Source organism: Tamandua tetradactyla, chromosome 5 (genome assembly GCF_023851605.1).
Source record: "Tamandua tetradactyla isolate mTamTet1 chromosome 5, mTamTet1.pri, whole genome shotgun sequence".
Taxonomy (NCBI): Eukaryota; Metazoa; Chordata; class Mammalia; order Pilosa; family Myrmecophagidae; genus Tamandua; species Tamandua tetradactyla.
In genome coordinates, this window is record NC_135331.1 from 121465506 (window position 1) to 121487248 (window position 21743).

General features: G+C 33.9%; 1 pseudogene across 1 annotated transcript in view; it reads right to left on the bottom strand.

Moving 5' to 3' along the window:
- LOC143684824 (multiple coagulation factor deficiency protein 2 homolog pseudogene) overlaps nt 1–21743 on the bottom strand; it is a 48453-nt pseudogene that overhangs the window by 17599 nt on the left and 9111 nt on the right. The window contains exon 2 of the transcript XR_013176186.1: nt 9205–9370. The product of XR_013176186.1 is annotated as a multiple coagulation factor deficiency protein 2 homolog pseudogene, transcript variant X2 (transcript). The remainder of the gene's footprint in view (nt 1–9204; nt 9371–21743) is intronic.

A 21743-nucleotide genomic window follows, 5' to 3' on the forward strand; every position in this document is an offset into this window, starting at 1 on the left:
ACAGGATAAAGAAACTTATCAAATTTCCCATAATCACTTTTAATATGTCAAAAAGAGTCAAAAGGCATCTAGTATTTTTTTTTTTTTTTTTAAGTATTTTTTTTTTATTTTATTATTTTTTTTGTTTGTTTGTTTGTTTCTTACATGGGCTGGGGCCGGGAATCGAACCGGGGTCCTCCGGCATGGCAGGCAAGCACTCTTGCCCGCTGAGCCACCGCGGCCCGCCCTAGTATTTTTATTATCACTAATCCAGCATGAGTTATATGATGCTTGCTTCATAGTTTGCATCTGAGCATGTTCCCACAATTGCTTTCACTTACACTATTACTTGTCACCTACACTATGAATTTAACTGCACCTACTGGTTCCTATGGCCTGGAGAAGTGAAGTATTTACAAAAGTGCAGGCGTCTATTCTTTGAAATCCTGTTACATATTTTTTTACTTGAAATTCTCTGACCATCAGCTGTCTTTGCCAAGTAATTCCAGAATTTGATTTTTATAAAATCATATGCACAAAAGCATTAAATTGACTCTTTCTTCATAAGGATCACTAAGAAATAAGCACTTTTAATAATATTAAAAAGACATACTTCTTATAAATAATTTTTTTAAAGTGGGATACGATTATAATATTTGTTTTCTCAAACTAGTCAAGTGGGTAAAAAAAATCACTCAAAGCTTTTGACTTTGATTCATCAGGTCTTATAAGCTGTTCATGGATTAAATTGACTACCTCATTAAATGTTTCTTACATTTTTCTCACATTTTGTCAACATGAACAATGACACTTGATTTACGCTAACGGAAATTAATTAATTTATTATATTCTAATTGCATATCTGTTCATTGATGTCACACCTATATTTTTGTTGTCATGATCTCTAATGAAGGTTATTATTATATTTCTGGTTTATTTGTCCTTATTTTGGAGTTGAAGCTCTATCCATTTTTGTATCTAAAAATTATGTGTTTACACAATTTTCCAAAATTTTATATTGGTATTTTATAAGTCATTTTCTTTGTCATTCTGAAACCTTATTTCATTTTTCATTGGAAATTGAACTGGAATTGTCCTTATTGAACAAATATGTATTGACTACTACTTCATGTTACTCACTACACAAGGCACTTGGTGATTACAAGAAAAAATTAAATGTGAATTTTGTTTTGAAGGAGCTCACAATATAGTGGGGAAACAAATGAACAGATACATCTAAGCACATGTGAGTAAAATATTCAATTTCATTTAAATAGAGTGTCTGATATGCGCATGTAGAGTAGATGCTAAAAAACTGCATGAACTACCAATGCATTCAAAGAAATTAGGATGTTTTAATTGGTTAGGTATTAGTTAACAGAGGGTTGGAAGGATGGAAGTTGTTATTCTCCAGAAAAATGGGAATAGCTACAAGGAATGGAATGACTGGAGAAGGGAGGAATAAGGGAGTTCAATGGTGAAATATTGGAAGGGCTAGGTAATCAAAGATCAAATAATGAAGGTCATATGCCAACCAAGCTGAATTTGGATTTTGTACTTAATGCAATGTGAGAGCATTGAAAGAATTTAAGAAAGGAAGTTAAATGATCACATTTGCATTTTTGTAAGTTCACACAGCATTATAGCATTAGAGGTAATCAGACTCTAGGAGACAAATTAGGAAACAATTGTGATAATCCAAAAAAGAGACAATAATGACTTTAACTAAAGCTGTGGTAGTAATATGGAAAGCAGTAAAAACATTTACACGATAAGTACCAGGAGACAGAATCTGCTAAAGCTGATGACAATTGGAAAGCAACAGGATCCAGGAATCTAATAGGTTAAAACAGAAATATCTTAAGTTTAAAGGGGAAATTGTGGCTATGCATATGTTAATTTTTCCTTGGCACTCTTTAATTATTTTAACTTTCAAACCATTTATTTAATTTAGAGTAGTATTGATTTAAAAACTTTCCCTTTCCTTTCTCTTGCATATTAAACCAAAACTTCTGGTACATAAAGTTGAACTATAATATTTTCCCTATTTAATTAAATATAGGGCCTACCTAAGCATCCATCATGTCTGAAACTGGATGCATCTTAAAGTTAGGGGTGCCTTATATTTGACAGAAGACAGGCTTCTTCCCACTGTAAACCCATCTCCATCATTCCTCTGCTAAAGTCCCCTTCGTATTTGTTTTCTTGAAAATGTTCCTCTTCTTTTCTAATCCCTACCCCATTACCTTTCCCTCATAGGACACCATTAGTGATATGTTTGATTTATGTCCTTAAACATAGATGCAACTTTATAGAATATGATTTAGTTTTGGTGTGTCTCCAGTTCTATTAAGAGTATTGTAAATCCCTTCTCTGTCCTAGTTTTCTCTTCCAGCCTTGCTTGGAGACTGATCATGCCACATATCTAGTTTGTTATTTCATTTTGCTGTATGGCATTTCATCTTGTGGTTTGTTATATTTTATCTATCCACTCTCATAGAGATAGGTACACAGGTTGTTTCCAATACCCTGTCACTATACACAATATCTCTACATGGATTTTTGCAAGAATTTTTCCAGGGCATGTATCCAGTCATGGGATATTTAAATTTTTTCCTCAAAGAGTACTGGAAAGTTATTTTGATTACCAATATAAGAACATTTAAAATTATCCATCTATTAATAAATGGCATTGGGGAACAGGCTAAGTACAATAAATAAGGTGGATCTCTATTTTACCCTGTACACCAAAATATTTTCCAAATGGATAAAAAATTTACAATTAAACAGAAATGAAATTAATTTCAATAAGAATCCTAATCACTTCATGTATAAAATTCATATTGAATAAAAGTGTTTTGAAGAGACACAGAAAACATGAACAATAAGAATATACAAGTGTATGGTCATAGGTGTTAAAACATAAAGCCATTCCATAGAATATGATATGGTATAGAAAAAGAGAAGTATAAGAGTGAAAGCAAACAATGACTCCAGGGATAAATTAAATGTATATTAAAATTCAATGTATTACATGGGGATATTTCAATTTAGAAAAAATGAATTCAGTAAACAAAATGGACGTAATGGCTATTGGTAAAAATAAGTAAGAATGTCTTTATTATGCATATGTAAAAACTGCTCTTGGATTAAGGACATGACAGTTAAAAGAAAAGAGCAAGTAAAACAGTCTAAGAAAATTTAGGAAATAATTATAATCATATTGACAAAATCTTTAACCAAGACAAGCTATTTATAAATTATAAAGGGGGATATGGAAATATTTAACTTACGTTTTAATTTCATGTAAAGGGAGTATATAGCAAACATTTAACAAGGTCAAAGATGAATAAAAGTTTGGAAAATATTTTTAATAAATATGAGAGTTAAAATTCACTTAAATTGATAAAATATGCCTATCACATACAAAGAAGACACACAAATTGGTAAGAAAAATAAAAAAAAAAAAACAAGTCAATGAAAATTGGAGAAGGAATTGACTGGTCAGTTCAGAGGAAACTGTGTCAATGTATTCCATAAATGTAGGAAAAACACTCAAAGTTACCAGAATTTAGGATGTACAAATAAAATGACCAGAGACACTTTACATTCTTCAATGTCAAATATTACTGTTTGCAAAAATGTAGAAAAGGGCCACTTTCACACATACTATTGGAAATTTTAATCATTAAGCCTCTTTAAATCCAATTTGGCAATATCTCTTAATAATGATACATATATCTGTCAACCAGTGTTCCACGCCTGCAATCCTTCCCATAACAATGATGTACCAGTGTCTAGGGAAAGCTGTCTACTGCAGGGTGTTTATGGTAGCCAAACTCTGGAAATAACATGAAAACTAATCAGAACTGGCACAGATGCACAAATCCTGGTTAACTCATACTAGGCATTAGTATGGCATTCATTAAAAATTAAATTCTAGGTATACCAGTTGACTTGGAGAAATTAAAAAAGAAAAGAAAAGAAATAAAGCCCTATCAATACTTAGGAAAAAAAAGAGGATGAAACCAAGAAAAAAGCTGTCCATTTCTCAAGCTCCCCTGCTACAACCCTCCTTTACTTATAACTGCCAGTATGATTATTTTTAAAACCACTGACCCATCATACTGCTCCCCCATTAAAAATAAAAACAAAACCATCTGAAGCCTTCCTTTTGTCAGTATAATACAATACAAATTGTTTACTTGGCTGGTCCTCTTCACAACATCAAATAGTACTCTCTTTTTCCCACTGTGCTACAGCTACACAAGCATTCTTCACATTTTGTGGATCTGCCTGCTTTGGGCATTTGCACTGCTCGTGGCATCTGCCTTCCGTGCTCTTCCCTCAACTATTTGGATGGCAGATATATCTCCTTGTTATTAGGAACTCAGTTTAAATGTTATCTTTGAGCAAGACCTTTTCTGACCACTTAATTAAAGTACCTGCCAAGGCAATAAATAATTCCTTATTTTCTTTGAATTCTCTGCATAGTATTTATCACTGATGGTTTCTTTGCTTATTTGTTTGTTGATTTTCTGCCACCACTTCAGGAATTTAAGTTCACAAGATTACGGACCTTTCTATTCTAATGTATTGCTGTTTTTGTTTGTTTGTTTGTTTTTTGGGTGCATGGTCTGGGAATTGAACCCGGGTCTCTGGCATGGAAGGCAAGCATTCTACCACTGAAACACCCATAAACCCAACTCTTTTTCTTCTTTACCTAGGACAGGGAAAGGATTTAAATTGATGCTAAAAATGATTTGTTGGGTAATAAATGAACTGACAGATAAATATAGATATTTATGTGTGAATTTCTTTTTTAAAAATAAATCATTGCAAGTTCATCAGTCTAAAAATATTTTATAAGGTATTTAGTAGCAAGTCTCTAATACTTAAACAGATTCTCTGGTGCTTGTGAAAATTCACAAAGGCAATATTGGACATCTAATCTTCAAATTGAGGCCAAACACGGATTTAACAAACTAATCTCAACATATTGCGCCCTTTAGGCTAATGACTGACGTGTTTAAGAAACCATCATCTCCATGGGTTAGTAGAAGATTGTGAATGATCTTTTGATTATATCTTCAAAAGGAAAATGGATATTTTTTCTCCTTATTATATTTCACATTTATTTGCTGGGGCTAGTTATTTTATTTTAATTTATAACACTTTCAAAATAAATGTAATTTCTAAATAAGAAATTTCAATTTGAGCTTAGTTGCACCAGGTTTTCACTAATTAGATGTGTTTGGCTTTATAATATGTTGCAATAGCTAGGGAAATATATTAGCTTATCAAGTATATAAGGCAAGGCATTGATAGGGATTCAGAGAAATAGATAGAGAGATGATAATATATTTCAAGAGAGATATGGATATATAAAAAGGATAGACGGAATGGATATTTTAGCTTATCTGAGGGAATCTCTGCTTGTTAATTTAACCATGTCATTTGGTCACTTCCAAATTTATTTCCACAAATGCAAATGAAACATTTAATAAACTAGTTTAAATACATATATCAATATTTTAAAATAGGCAATGGTTTAATATTACATTTTCATTAATAATATATTATATCAAATATTATATCCAAGAGTTTGAATAAGCAAAGTGTAAAAGTGTATTGTTTCTATGTGTATTCATTTTCTACTCTATTTCTGAGTTTCTATTCATATTTAAAAATATAAAAGTTATCTATTTATCATTTATATTTGCATTTAACTATAACTATATGAATTGCAAATTAAAAATATCTTTAGAAGTAACAGATGAAAGCTCTCTGAGTTCTAAGAAATGAATGAGCTAAAATTTTGAGAATCTATTATTGTGATTGAAGTATGTTATTGATATCTGGCAATGATATGATGTTCTCCCCAAGACCTTAATGAGAAAGAAATGAATTGCATTCTGAAGATTAAGGTGTAAATTCATCATGCAATGGATTGGCATGGAGCTATAAAGTCACTTTAAAGATGGCTTCTGAATTTGTCAGAACCAGCTGTAAAATGGTAAAGACAGTGATGGCATGTTTGAAGAATGACTGAGTGAACCGAAAATGGAGGTGATTGAGAAGGAAACTGAGCAGGAGAACTTTGGAGTCAACTTTAGGCAGAGTCTTCAAACACGGACTTAATGAGGAGTAAATCCTTACATTAAAAATTTCACCTGTAAAAGTTTGGACTTTCTTAGTGTGATGACATGAGGATTGCAAACCATATTATAACTCAGATCTAAACCCTAACATTGTTGAGTTTTTAATTAACAGAAATTCACAGATACTGTGCTAAACACATTACACACACTATTGTATTTCATACTCAATTCAACTGGATAAGATATTTATGTTTATCACCGTTTCATAAATTAGCAAAATTAGTTTTCTCAAGTTCTCAGTGCTAGTGGGCAAGAAAGTGAGAGCTGTAAACAGAATATGTCTGATTTCAGAGACCATAATCTTAAAACTATTGTGCTAATAGTTTGTACAGTCAGATTCTAAATTCAACATGTAGTTGTGATTATAATTCAGCTTTACATTTTCTTGTCCAAAGGAAGAGCATGTGTTGCATGGAGAACATATCTCTAGAATCTGCTGCAGTTCTATTTCTTGTTGCAAATTAATAAAATGGCATAAATTATCATTTAAAATTCAGTTAAATTTGATTTCCCAGTAGCTTTCTAAAAACAGAAAGCATGTAACAACCAAAGGATAGGCATTTTCTATTTCTCCAGGAATTTTAATTAGCACCATAAATTTTGTAACTACTTTTTGTATATGAACTTGGTTTAATAAGTATGACCTAGAAAGTAGGTTCCACCATGGTGTGTTTTCACGTCAGGTGCCTGAGAACATCAGGATACAATTAAATTTTCCAACATAACAATATACTCAGAGTTCTCTTGGAGGACAGCCTATGCCTGTGGCATTATTTTAAATTTATGTTTCTACAGTTTATTCAAAGATGAAGACTGCTTCTTTAGCATTATTTTCAAGAAAGAACTTCACAAGTGTTAGTATTATTATTTTTAAAATAGAATCATTCTGGGAACCCTCAGTTTTTATGAAATAGTATACTGTATTATTTTCCATTGTTTGAATGGCATTACATAGAGAAATGCAATAAAGCATAGACTTATCTCAGTTGCAGTAGAAAGTAGCAAGTGTAGTTGAATTTGATGGGTTGTCTGTTCTAGGGTTGTGTGGACACGACTAAAGTTTCTGTGGACCCTCTACAAGCACATGATTATTATTAAGATTAATAAGTGCCTAATCCTCTGGCAACTTGGAGCACTCTTGGGGAACAATTACTGTCTGGTTGCTGCTTTTTAGTGCAACAGCCTGGCAAAGCTGAAGAACTGGATGGAAAAAAATGAAAGTGTATGCCTGCAATAGCTAAGGGTAACTTGATGTGCTTATGGCTCCTTAGAAACTCTCCACCAGAAATATGTTTCCCTTACTTTGTTTATTTCCTCTCCCCCCTCACCCTCCCCAGGTATACTTATTGTTTTAAGACAGCTATAGAAGTGGAAAGTGGTACACAGTTACTCAGTGCATTTTTCTTTTTTTTGTAAACGTAACTCAATAGTTATTGAGTGCCTCTAAATGACAGGCACTGTGTTAGACTTTGGGGATTCAGTAGGTAAAGCAGGGAGTCATGATTGTTTCCTTTCCAAAGCTTATTCTCTAGAAGTTATAATGTAGAAAAATATTAAAATTTGTTTTTCCAAGTTGAATTTTTTTTTTTTTTTTTTGCTGCTGCAGCATGGAAGTTCCTTCATAATTAAGTGTTCTAGTTTTTAAACATTGAATGAAATGCCCTATTCATGATTACATAATGATGTATTTTAGTCAAGATTAAATGAAGATCACTGATTGGGACCCATTTCACTTCTAAGTAGTGAAAAAGTATTCTAAAAAACCTCTTTTGTTTAAAAAGCTCAGTTTTAGCTCAACTAAAATTGTAATTATAGCTAAAAATCTGTGGAAAATTAAGTGGTTTCCCTAATAACTTCTTAAAATTATGAATTTTTAACAATTGCAGGTTTCATTGGTAATGAAAACACATTTCACCTATTAACAATATTCTGTTTCCTGAATCCTGCAAATAATGCATCTGACCTTATTACCTAAATTTTAGGTTTCAAATATAAACAATCTATTAATGAAGATAATATCAGTATAAAATAGATTGCTAACAACAATGTATTGATAAATTCCTATACATGCATCCATATTCATTAACATATGCATTTTAAGAAATTCAACATTTCGTAATTTTTAGGCAGAATGATGACACATGGTCATATTAGCCCATAGGACAACATTTTGTACTACTATTCAGTTCATTTTAAAAATATAGTTAACCCTTAATTTAAGAAATAACCTAAGTCATTTTAATATTACATACCAAATAATTACAAATGGTTCAAATACATGATTTCAGAAATGTTTAAATAATTAGCCAAATTTTTTAAGCTAACTAAAATCATATGAGTTAAATAGCACTGATGAACTCTATTGAGAATAAATCACCTAGAAAATAAAGTAAGATTGGTAGTGTTCATAAGTAAGAGTGTTTGACTTTTAAATTTTCTTTTAAAAAACAAATCATCACGAAGAAGCTGATAAAAAATAAGTCATCATATCCAAAAAGTTATATCAAAAGTTAAATGAACAACAACCACATTAAAAGGGAGTGCTTCTTTCAAGTGTCATTAAGAGGAAAAATTAAGTGAGCAATAATTTAGCATGAAAGTCACCTCCAAAATTCTGGTATAGGTATTTCCAGATTTATGATTAAGACCTATACATCGTATGAAAGCCATGCAATTTCCTTTGCAGCTGACACTGCATGGCACTCTGTGTTTCTGAAAAATGGCAAGAGATTTTAAAAATCTCAAGCAATCCTAAGTACTTTATGAATAAATATTGTTTGTTTAGTAATCCTCCAGAAACTCTACTCAGATGAAGTGAGAATTATATTATTTGTTTGCAGAGCCAAAGAATGCAAAGCAATATTTTTCCCTGATTCAAGAAAAAAATGAATATCTTTAAGCACATGACAGAGAACATTTTGTGAAAAGGTTTTGAAGAGAACAGGCAAACATGCTTGTTACAGAAACACATGATGACTAGTAGAGATCTGTTTCATTGTATTCAGTTAGGCAGTGTTATTCTGTAATAGAAAAATAATTTTAAGTGGAATCAAGTACAACTTACCCCTGATTTTCAACCATTAGCCCAGGAAGCTTGCAACTCTTGGAGGCTTCTTGTCACTGTTAATGTCTACACATGCCTTGTATGTGTCACTTTGTTTCTCAAAACTCTAATCAAATAAATCTTCTTTAGTATGTGGCTTCTGAAACATAGCACTGAATGCACCAACCTGTTGGAGTATAAAGGTAAATTCATTAAGCATGGGCAGGCAGACATAAGGCCTGGTCTTTATTTAGCTAATCTGGAGATGAAGGCAGCTAGTCACCATCTGGTGCTTTACTTAAATCCATAAGCAAAATGCTCCTCTATAATAATTCTTTCCAATTTCCTTTGTAACTCACCATTTTTCTTTTCTAACTTCATAAGTCTCAGAATGAATGCTTTCTTGTCTTTTCAGGGATTATTAAAAATTGAATTTTTTAAATTCAGATACAGACAGTGGGAGAAAGAAAGAGGCCTTGCGTTGCTAGGGAAACCTGACGCTGAAGGTTTAGTGACAACCTCAGATTGTGTTGTAAAGCAAAGGCTGTCAGGATAAGAGAACAGAAAGGGAGCCTGCTGACGCGAAGAATGAATTTAAAATGTTACTTATTGATTCTATGATGATCTCCATAAAAGAAGTAATGCAGACTATGTCTTTTTCTAAAGAAGAATTATGGGACTGTAATGAGAAGGGCTCAGGGAATTTATTCCATTGAAAGGTAGAATACATGAAATTTCACCTCCATCTGTGAGTTTATAGAGAGAGTGAGAATTACTGGATGCTTTAGAGTTTTGTCAAATTAAGATTCTACTAATATATCCTGATCCTGCAGGTCTATTCAAGCATTCACCTTACTTTTATCTTCAGATTTTCAAATTAGTAAATTAAGAATAAGTCAATTGTATTATACTTGATCCTACAATAAGTGCGAATAAAATGCATTTCATTAATTGTCTAATGGAAGAAATATAATACTTATTTTAAATATTTTTGAGTAAAAACATACTCTAGACAAAAGTTCATTTCTGCTTGTAAACAATAAATGAAATTACATGTGTTAAGTAAAAAACTCATTATATCATATAATCCATATATTATTTTATTTGTATCCTTTTCATAAATCAAGATCCTATTAAAATCTTATTATCTAAAGAGAAAAAACTAAAGGAATTAAGTAACTTATGACTATTTGGAGGCATCTCTAGATACCGAGTCATTTGCAAATACAACATAACATTATGATGCACATATATGGTAATACCTGAAAAAATTTCTTGTAACCATACCTTGTTTTTCATAAGACTAATAGAGACTTTGTTCAAATTCCTTTGATAAAGGGATATACTGTTGACCAATTTTTTTCTTCCTTCCTCCTTTCCTTCTTCCCTCCCTACCTTCTTTCATTGCTGCCTGCCTGCCAATGCTTTCTTTTTTAAAAAAATATATTAAGGTAATCTTTTCTGATAAGATGACATTATAGAAAAGAATAAAAGGAACAATTGAGGGATACAACTATGCAGACATCTGTGGAAGAGGTATCTAGGCAGCAGGAAAAGTAAGTGCAAATGCGTACAGTGGCCTAGAGAGGACTAGAGCAGAAACACAGTCGGGAGACTGGCAGGGGAAGAGGCTATCAGAACTTGTATCTCTCTTTTGAACATATTAAGGAATTTGGCTTTATCATAGAAAGATCCTGTAAGTTTTAAGCAGAGGAAAGATGTGACTTGAAGTATGTGTCAAAAGGATCAGTCTGGTTGCCAGATGAAGACTAGAGTGTTGGTAATGGTGGAAATGGAAGGAAGTGAGACCAGACAGGAGGCTACTGATAATGGTGTTTAGGTCAAGACGGCAGTAGTGAAGTTGTTTGAAAAATGTCAGACTCTGGTTGTAACTTTCAGAAAGGGTTAACAGATGAGCTGATAGTTGGTGTAGAAGATAAGAGAAACATACCCCAAATCTTACTCTTTCATGTTACCTCCATGCTACAACCCTGGTCCGATCCATCAACACATTGATTATGAGGATTAATGCAAAAGTTCTCCTTGTTTTACTCCTGCCCACTACCTTTTTCCATGTTAATTCTCAATAGAGTAGCCAGAGTGATCTTTTTTTTTTAAACTTAAGACATATTATGGCACACACTTAATTCACTCAGAGTAAAAGTCCAGAGTTGTTACAAAGGCCAAAAGGCCTTTCAACATCTGTCCTTTTACCAGTTGGTTTTCTTTTCTTGATGACTCCCTTGCAGACTCTTTCATGTACTCACTTTTTTGTCGTGATGTCAGGCATATTATCTCTATAGGGCCCTTCTCTCCTGTTCCTTTGATTTGGAACACTCCTCCCCCAGCTAGAAGTCTGGCAAACTGTCTCCCTTCTAAGTCTCTGAGGGACTCTCACTTTCTCAGGTGGACTTACCTTGACCTTCTCACCTAATATCACAACTAGATTCCTTCTTTCCAATCTGCCTCATTTTGCTCCATTTTCCAGAGTTTTTCACCTTTTAAGACACTAAAGTATAATATTCTTTAGCAGGAATATTATTTATTGTCTGTATCCATTCTCCATATTGAAAACATTAAGGGAACAGAGATATTTGCTTTTCCCACTGGTGTGCAGTTGCATATTGCATAGCACAGTGTGTGTGATGGCACAGAGAAGGTGCTCAGTAAAGTTCTGTTGAATAACTAAATGAAAGAGTGACAAATTCATGGTTTGTTGGCTGAAATAATGGGAAGATTGAGATATTTTTGATGAGGAAAGAATATGGTAAAAGCATTTTTGGGTTGGAGAGGGGAAAGGGAGTAAGCATTATTTCCTGACCTATGAAGTTTGGGAGAACTATTAAACATATAAGCAAAGAAGCTGTGGAAGCTGCTAAATATTCTTGTTTTGAAACCAGGGAAAGGGTCCCAAGCTGAAGATAAAATTTGGGGTTATTAGCACATATATGGACCATAAAAGCCATGGGACTATATGGAATTTCAAGTTCTGGATCACTTCAATGTTTTGAGATGTTGGAAATGAGGAGAATTCAACAAATGAAAATGAAAAGGGGCAAGTGAAGTGGAAACAGAAACAAGAGAGAGCAAAATCCCAGAACCCCAGTGAAGGAAGTGAATCAAGAAGAAGAGAATGAAGTTTATTTCATACACTACAGATAGAGCTTCAGAACTCTATGGATCCTTGCTTTGCCCCAATTTTCTAATTTTCAAACCTTGTTGAAGAGATGGGAAAATATAATCGTCCTGCCAAAACAGCCCAAGGAAGGAAATGTAAGTGGGCTGCAACAGGGTTGCTCTGTCCCTGACATCCAGCGGGGCTATCTCTATGTTATGCTGGCTGCTTCTGTGGTGAGGCCGACATCTTTAAAAATGGCACCTCTCGAAATTCTTAATGAGTAGGGGAACAAGTCTTCTCTGTTCTTTGTTCCTATATCAAAAAGGGAAGCTATTTTCTTCCTACCTTTCTTAGCCTAAATTCAAGGAGAAAGGGAAAATATTCTTGCTCAGGCAGGACCTATTCCAAATACTCTGTCTTATTCATGGATGGAGTCATTTTAACTCAAACATTAAAAAAAAATTCTTTTAATAATTGTTTTCCTCTGTGACTACTGTCCCTACACAACAGACCAGATAATATGAAGGAACATCACCATATGGAATTGTGTTAATATAATCTCTGTGGAAATTACACCATCCTGCTATATTCATGTGGTCCACAGATTGTCATGGGCATTTGGAATCCAGACTCCCCAAAATCTCATTCTCATTCCTATGTCCTCCTCCTTCCAAGTCATCCAGCATAGACACATACATATGAAACTCTCTCATTCACAGGCAGTGGTTTTGCCCTATGAACTCCTAAGGAAACAATGGATCAGATCATGAATTTTCTTCCTAGTTTCTAGTAAGAACTTGTGTCCTGGACTCCTAAGACCTTTGTTCAAGCCTCGCTCTTCCATTTACTTGTTCTGTGACCTTGTACATATTATTTAACCCATTTCTTCATCAAATTTCCTATCTGTAAAATTAATTCCATAGTAATACCTATTTTTGAAGATTTCTAAGAGGACTAAGGAACTTAATACATGTGACATGAAATAAGGGAAAGCAAAATCACTCTCACATGGTTAGTGTTCAGTATATATTGACTGTTATTTAAAATTTCTATCTAGGGCTTGCACACAACTAGGTCAGATGCTTTATGGTTCCTTTACAGTGAGAAGTGAAGATATGCCTCTATGTTCTTTCTGCTTTCATCTGCTCTTTGCTCCTGATATCTCAGGTTTTGTTTAAAAAAGCAAAGGCATGAATCTGGACACGCATGCACATACACAGACACATACCTGTAATACAATGAATATTTGACCAACAGACATGCAGGAAAACTTTAGGAATGTGACTCCAAAACATCATTTTATAAATAATAAAACCAGCCTTTTACAGATTTAGGCATACCAATTATTTTCTGAGTATCTCATGCTTCACCATTCCAGAGTGGGATCTTCACTCTGTTTTAAATCATACAATGATTTATTCAAATCATACAATGATTTAAAACATTTTTTTCCACAGAAAAGGATCTGTTTAACCTCAGAAGGGATTCAAATTCTCAATAAAAATGTAAATAAATAATATCAAACAATTTTAACAACTCTAATAATAACCCACCTGCATTTAAAACCCTCAGAAATATTCAAGTAAGAATCATTCAATTCTCAGCTACAGCAACGCATTGTGCAGACATATTATTTTATAATTCTTGAAGCACTATTCTTTGCAACCTGCCTACTAGCACTTCTAATTCCTTCCATCCCTGGAGATCTCCCCTTTGAAACTGTCAAACCCTTGAGTTAGTTATCTCTGTCTCCTCTTTCTGAAAACTTGAAAGACTAGTGCCCCATTTTCTCCCTGTCTCTTCACTTTTTAATCTCTTTCGATTTCTCTTTTGCTTCCACAATCTTCCTGAAATAACTCTCTTGATGGTGACCAATAACCTCCTTATGACCACTTCAAAGGCCTCATAATTCTCCCTTTCTCCAACATCTAGGATTTAATTTTGGATCTATCTTTTACTAGTTATATGGTCTTGGTGAACATACGAAAATTTTACAAACCTCAGTTTTTTTGCTTCTCAGAATTGTTGTAAGAGAAAATTCGAAAATATCTCAAGGCACCCAGTACAATAAAACATCAATTACTATTAGTTTCCTTTCTGATCCTGCCCATCTCAGCTTCCTTCCTATTTCAATCTTTGTCTCTAGCCCCTCCTTGAAATACCTATTCCCTTGGCTCTTACGACAGTCCACTCTGGCCAAAAGTAAAACGGATTGACATTTTACTGTATTGTAGGTCTTAACTCTCAGTTGTCCTCCGACCCTCTCCCACAGACCTATCCAATATGTACAAAAATCTAAGCATGTAATTTCAAATTCTGCATGGTTCAATTGAATTTCATCTTTATTTTTAAAAAATCAATTCTTTATTTTCTTATCGATGAATCTCCCCACAGATCCTCATCCTGTCTCTGGTTGTAACTCCTTTCTTGCCATGATTCCAAGATAAACTGCCCAGGAAGGTTATTATTTGATCAGTGCTAAATATTGCAGCTATTACTATTTTTTTTTCACTATTCTAACATCAAATCAGTTCCTCATTAAAAGAATAGCTCTGATCAGGTCACTTTCCACTTCAAAAACTTCCATTGTCTTGAACAATCTAATACTGATTGTAACATTGCTTAATTACTTGCTTAGTTCTTTTAGTCTATCAACCATTATACTATATATATATGTATAGTTCCATTTCTCAAATGCATGTCAGGAAGCTTACACAGCACGTTCAGGGCCAGTAGACTTATGATTCATTTTTGGGGACTTCAGAGTTTAAAACCTAAAGTTACTACTCTTTGTACCCTATTATATCATATTATATTATATATTGATTCCAACACAAGGTAAGAATCCATTTCCAGATGTGTTAAAGTGGAGCTCGAGAATCTTCATAAGCGGATGTGAGTTGATTTTCAATTTTGATTTCCACTCTTTCTAAAAAGATGCATTATACTTGAGTAAATCTACTCTATGACATTCTAGAACAGAGAAAACTTAACAGGAACAGAAAACAAAGGGCTTCACTACAAAAAAGGCATAAGGAAACTTTTGGGGTCTGGAAACACCCTCTATGTAGCCGATCATACTGGTAGTTATAGCACTATGTATTTTTCAAACTCATATAACTACCTGTGTACACCAAGGGGGTGCATTTTGCTTTATGCAAATTATACCTGGACAAATATGACTTTTAAGAAAGCTGCCTAAAGCACCAATTATATACATAAAACCAAACATTAAGCATCCTAACCCTTAATATTTGTGCCCCTGCATCTGTCAAATACCGCTTCTTAAAATACACCAATAAATTAATCTGTTTCAGTTGATCTAACATCTTTATTTCTTACATAGGTACCTTGTTTATTAGGTCGTGCTTCCACTTTCGAAATCTTAATATTTCACTGAGACAAATATAACATTCTCAAGATTCAATTTCAGAATCCCTGACTGAGATTTATAAAAATTAAATAATTTATCTGTATAGTAATAGTCATGACATTTAGGAGGATAATTTCAATAGAAATCATTGTTTAAATCAGTTGCATAATAATCAAATTTGTCAGGAGAAAGAAAAGAGAGGGAGGATAAGTAAAAAGAATATTTCTAAATACATGATTTTTGCCATGCTTGATGTTAGCATTTTCACCTGATGTGCCATTTTATCCTCACAATCACTCTCCAGATTCAGCGTAACTACTAAATTATAGATGAAGAATTAGTCCCGTAAACCCTAAGTGATCCGTCTTGTTTAAATGAAAGTATTGATTAGGTAAACATAATCCAGTTTTTTAGTATGGGTTGTGTCCTGTCTCTTCTTGGCATGACAATATCACTAAAGGAAGGTTACAATTTCCCTTCAGATGTCATCTCCTTTATTTACCTATAATTACTGTTTTTTGGTATTCATTTTACATGACTCAAATTGTCATTAGATGTTATTAGCAAATCCATTAACAAATATCACTTTTCATAGTTGTTCAATGATAAGTATAATTCACCTAAAATGTAATTGCCTGGAAAATAATCAGGTAACTTTTAAAGAGCACAGTTTTATTATGACTTTTATATGAGAATTTAATTTGCAGACTATTTAATAAGTATGCATTTTTTGCATTTTCAGTAGAAAGTCTACAATACCTTGATAACATGAAAAGTGGATGCCAGGGCAATATACATCAAAACATATATTACTCTATAGTCCTCAGCAAAAGTCTATACCCAAATTCTGACATCATTTTCATAGAAGAGCTATTAATTTATTACATTTATATCCTCTAAACAGTGAGAAATATATTTTTATTGTATTCAATGACAGTAAATAGTGACATCTATATTTTCGAAAACAGATGGTGTGCTGTGATTAGAGTGAATTTGACATTGAAAATCAGCATTACTCATTTTAAAATTGTTTAATTTATTGCTTTATGTATAATAAATTACAAGCATAATATACCTGTAAGACCAAGAACTAATTTATAACAATTTATTAATTATTTGGGAACACAGATGAATAATAGGAATAATAAATAAACATATTTTGCAGACTTGCATTTAATCTGTTCTTGTGATATGCAAATTTGACTAAGCTTTAGAAGTACTTTTTATTTCAAAACCAGAGTTATCTGCAGCTTTTATTTGGAAATGAGAGTCAACCACTTACCTGTGGGAACAATAAAAAAATAAAAGATTTGGAAAATTTCCTCACAGCATGAAATACAAGATATTGACATAAGAATGGGCATTAAGTAGACAGATGAATGAACATTTCGTGTGAAATCATTTCATAAAGTTATTTAAAAATCAAGCAACTGATATTTGAGAGGTCACTGGGATGTATACAATATATGAAATAATTTCAGAGCTTAACTCTTTTGATATTTTTATTATTTTAACTTTAGAAAGGTATTGTTTTTCTATAACTGTCTGTCAACACACACACATATATATGAAGAACTATAGCTACTAGCCAGAATAAAATAATCAAACTTCATTAAAAATAAAATCTTATTATTAATTATTATTAATAGAACTAGATATCCAGTGATCACCTACTAATCTTTGTGAAATAGAATATATGTATCTGTATCTCTCTCTCTCTCTCTCTCTCTCTCTCTCTCTCTCTCTCTCTCTCTCTCTCTCTCTCCCTATCTATCTATCATCTAGAGTTGTAGCTAAGATTTCAGGTGAATTTGGTTAACAAAGTCCTTCAACCTAGTCCTATAATGCTCTTCTTTAATTACAACTGTTTTAGCTTTGTCATAATTGAGCATATATTAGGTTTCTTCTGGAATTATTGGGGCCAAAGGTGGCTGTGCTTATGCCGCGGTCCAGCCGCAGCAGAGGGAACGGGCTTGAAGGTGTGGAGGGTCGTCGGCGCGAGAAGAACACCAAGAGACAGCTTAGAGAATTTTCCTCTGAGAAGAGTTGCTTAGATTTATTTTTGCTTAACTGATTTTATACCCTTATTCTTGGCAAGGAAACAGGTATCACAGAATCATGGTTGTGTCATGGCTTACGTTTTAGGTAAAGTTACAGGTTCAGGGAAGCAAAGCGAAAGTACACGTTTTGATTTTCTTAGGAACACTTACACAAGATTTTAATAGCAGCAAGATATTGGCTTAAACCACAGACATTGTGTTTGCAGTTTTCTGAGTTTAGACTTTCTTTTCCTATTATTCTACAGGTGAGGCAATATGTCAAGACTTATTTTAATCTGGTTAAAGGTTAGCTTGTTTTGATTAAAAGGTTACATTGTTTACTTAGATTTTTTATTGTTTTATAGCAATGGACCGGTGCCGGGGTGGGGGAGTAAATTTCCAGGATGGCTCAATGCAGGGTTTTTTAATTGTAAGTGTTTACTTTCTATGGGGTACTTTTCTGTGACTTGTTCTAAAAGCACTTCTGCCTGCTGTATCTGCAGTATGACTTGCTTAATGGGGGTGTCCCAACCTAATTTTTTCCAAACAGTCATTAACAAGGTTTTGCAATTTGTACAATTTGTATCATTTTTTCCAATTCTTTTGCTTTCTGATTCGTTTTGATATAATGCTTGGAGCACAACCAGCAACAAGAAACACACAATTAGTGTCGTTAATCCCGGTATTTTTCTATTACACCATTTTATGCCTCGTCCTCTTTTGGGGCGTTGAAGGCCTTGCCACCGCCCTTCCTTCCAGGGAACCGTGTCAAACCGGGGAGGAAAAAGAGGACGCGGCATTTCCCCCTTTATTTTTTAAAATTTCTTTTTGCTGGACTCTCTCGATTTGCTTGATAGATGCCTTTATGGTTTTGATTACTGCGGGAAAGCAAAAAATAATAATTAATATTATAGTCACAGTAAGGCCGAAGTTTACTACATTGGGCCATCCAATAATTGGGTTAAGATTTTGTAAGGAGGACCAAAGACTATTTGCTAGGGTTTCATGTTCTGTTATATGTGCTTTACTTATGTCAGTTATTTGTTGTTGTAAAGCTAGAATATCTGGTGCTAGTTGAGTGTTATGCCATATTCCTTGTAAATGGGTTTTTACTTTTTCCCATGACTGCTCTGTTTCATTATAGGGCACTGGGGTAATACATATCCATTTATAATTAACATGACACCGGGTGGTAAGTTGGGTTTTTAGATTTTGAATCTGGTTTCCTAAATAAATAACTGCATCTTCTAAGGCGTCTACTCTAGTCTCTAAGTTTCTATCTAATTTTTCTTGTAGGGTTAAAGCTAAAGAAATATTATGAGTTAGAGTATTTACATGATGAGCAGTTTGTTGATTTTGAATGAGGGCTGTAGTTGATATAGCTAAAGAAGCAATAATGCTAATTAGAGCGGTAATTCCTAAAATTAACGTAGCTACAAAACACTTAGGTCTCATTAAGTTGTTCAGCCTTTCCATAACTTGATAGCCAACATCATCAAACCATGGTTCATTTAACTTAACAGGTAATAAGACATAAGAAGGTTGATGCACAATAAGAAAAGTAGTATAATTTTTTGGCAAGCCAGAATTAATACAATTAGTAAGGAGACAGTTAGTGCACGTGATATGATAGGCATTATTCATTTGTGTGATATTAAACATGTGAGTCTTTCCTACTAGAATAGCATGAGGTGCATTTACACATGCACGAATGCCGTAAGGAACAGGGGTTGAACTAGATGGGCGATATAACAACACCATATTAGTAGCAGTAAGCAGATGAAATAAGTTATTATATAAACCAGTTCGATTATGGGATGAAGCACTACTTTGATAAATGGGGGTCACTAATCCTGGGGTGAACCACCGTGTAAGGGGTTCCCCATCTGTAGGTAGACTCTTGTTATAAGTATATTTGTCTGTATTATTTATAATATATGCAGTATAATTATAATTAGGTGAGGAGACTGAAAAATCATAAATAGTAAGGTTACTTTTTACAGGGTGATATATGTTTGCTTTATGCAAAAAGCCACACTCAAGCCATCGGGGATAGCCTGTAGAGTGAATATTTTTCCAATAGATGTCCTTTTTAGGATATTTTTCTGTACAAGACTCAATCAAAGAGTTAAAATTTGAGGAAAGGTTTACATAACTTTCATTGTAGGTATGGTACCCAAGAGAAATCATGTTAAGCCCCCAGATGCTTCTTTTAGTTCCTTTATGACTTGGGGAATCAGTATAATATGACCGATAATTGATAGGCAAACAGCCAGGAGGAGGAGTCCCGGTTATTACAAAGCATAGAGGGGCTTCATCAGCATATCTGGTAAAAGGAATAAGTGAACTAGGGAGTCTTCCCATAAGATTGGTATTATTAGTAAAGACCTTTAAGTTTTTATCCCCCCACGCAGTGGGGTGGAAAAGTGGTGGGTTAGGTATATAAGCCCAATATGATTTATTTACAGAAGAACCAGATACCTGACAGGAAAGAAGTGCAATCATAGCCAGAAACAGGTGAATAGGAGTAGGAGTTTTTCCGGTTATTAGGACTACTCTTTCTGCGTCAGCAGTAAGCTTTTTTATCTGCCCCCAAGTGGGCAGACTAGCTTGTCTGGTAGATTGAGCCTGCGGGGTAGAAGAGAGAGATAAATCTTCCATTCCAGGCACAAGATCTTCATCTATATTCTCCTGGGGGTAAGATGACGGGTTCTTCCACTGCGGAGGAAGAGGGGCTCTCCTCTTGTTCCCTCTCCGGGATGGGCACCGATATGGGCCGAATGAGCCTATCGGGAATCCAGATTGGGGTTTCTGCATCCTGTGGGAAAATACAAGCATATCCTCGTCCGGAGGTTAGTAACACATCAGGACCTTTTCATTGTCCAGTTAGCACATCCTTCCATTTTACTAAAATTTGAGGCTGTATAACTTTATTCCAATGTCTACTCATTGGAGTCTCACCTTTTTCATTTGCATTTAAGTGATTAATGACAAAAAGACTGTGATTAATGATGTGATGAGGCGATAAGTACTTACTTTCACTATCTTGCAGTTTAGTAATTTGGTGCTTTAATGTTTGGTGGGCTCTTTCCACCACCGCTTGACCTTGGGGATTATAGGGTATTCCAGTAGTATGTTTGATATGAAACTGATGACAAAATTGTTCAAAGCCTTTTGAGACATATGCAGGGGCATTGTCTGTTTTTATATGTTGAGGTTTTCCCATATAAGCCATAGATTGTATAACATGTTGTTTTACATTTTTTAAAGCCTCTCCTGTTCGTGCGGAGGCAAACAGAACATGTGAGTAAGTATCAATAGTAACATGTACAAAAGCTAACTTTCCAAATTCTTTAATATGAGTTACATCCATTTGCCATAAAGCATTGGGTTTTAAACCCTTAGGGTTTACTCCAGTATGCAACTGTGGCAGGTGAGTTATACAAATAGGACACTGTTTAATGATTTGTCTAGCCTGTTCCCGAGTGATTTTAAATTGTAACCTTAATGCTGTAGCATTTTGATGATGCAGTTTATGTGCATCTTGAGCTTGACTAACAGGAGTTTGTACTGGAAAGGCAACATAGTTAGTAAGTTGGTCAGCTTTAGCATTATCTTCTGCTAATGGTCCTGGCAAATTACTATGACTTCTGATATGTGTTACAAAAAAGGGAAACTGTCTCTGGTGGATGAGTTGCTGTAATGTTAAAAGATAGTGACTAACAGTAGAATTTTCAGAAATATAAGCTGTTTCAATAACAGGAAATAAATTTGCCACATAAAGAGAGTCTGTGTATAAATTAAAGGCCTGAGGGAACAAATTAAAGACTTCTATCACTGCCAATAATTCAACTTTTTGGGCTGATTTTTCTTTTGTCTGTATTTGTTTTTGAAGTTTTTTGGAATATATAGCAGCCGTCCCTTTAGCAGACCCGTCAGTGAAAATTAATTCTGCTGGGGGGGATAGGGGTTGAACACAACACTTTTGTGGAAATATAATGGGGTGTTTTTGTATAAATTGCAGTATAGG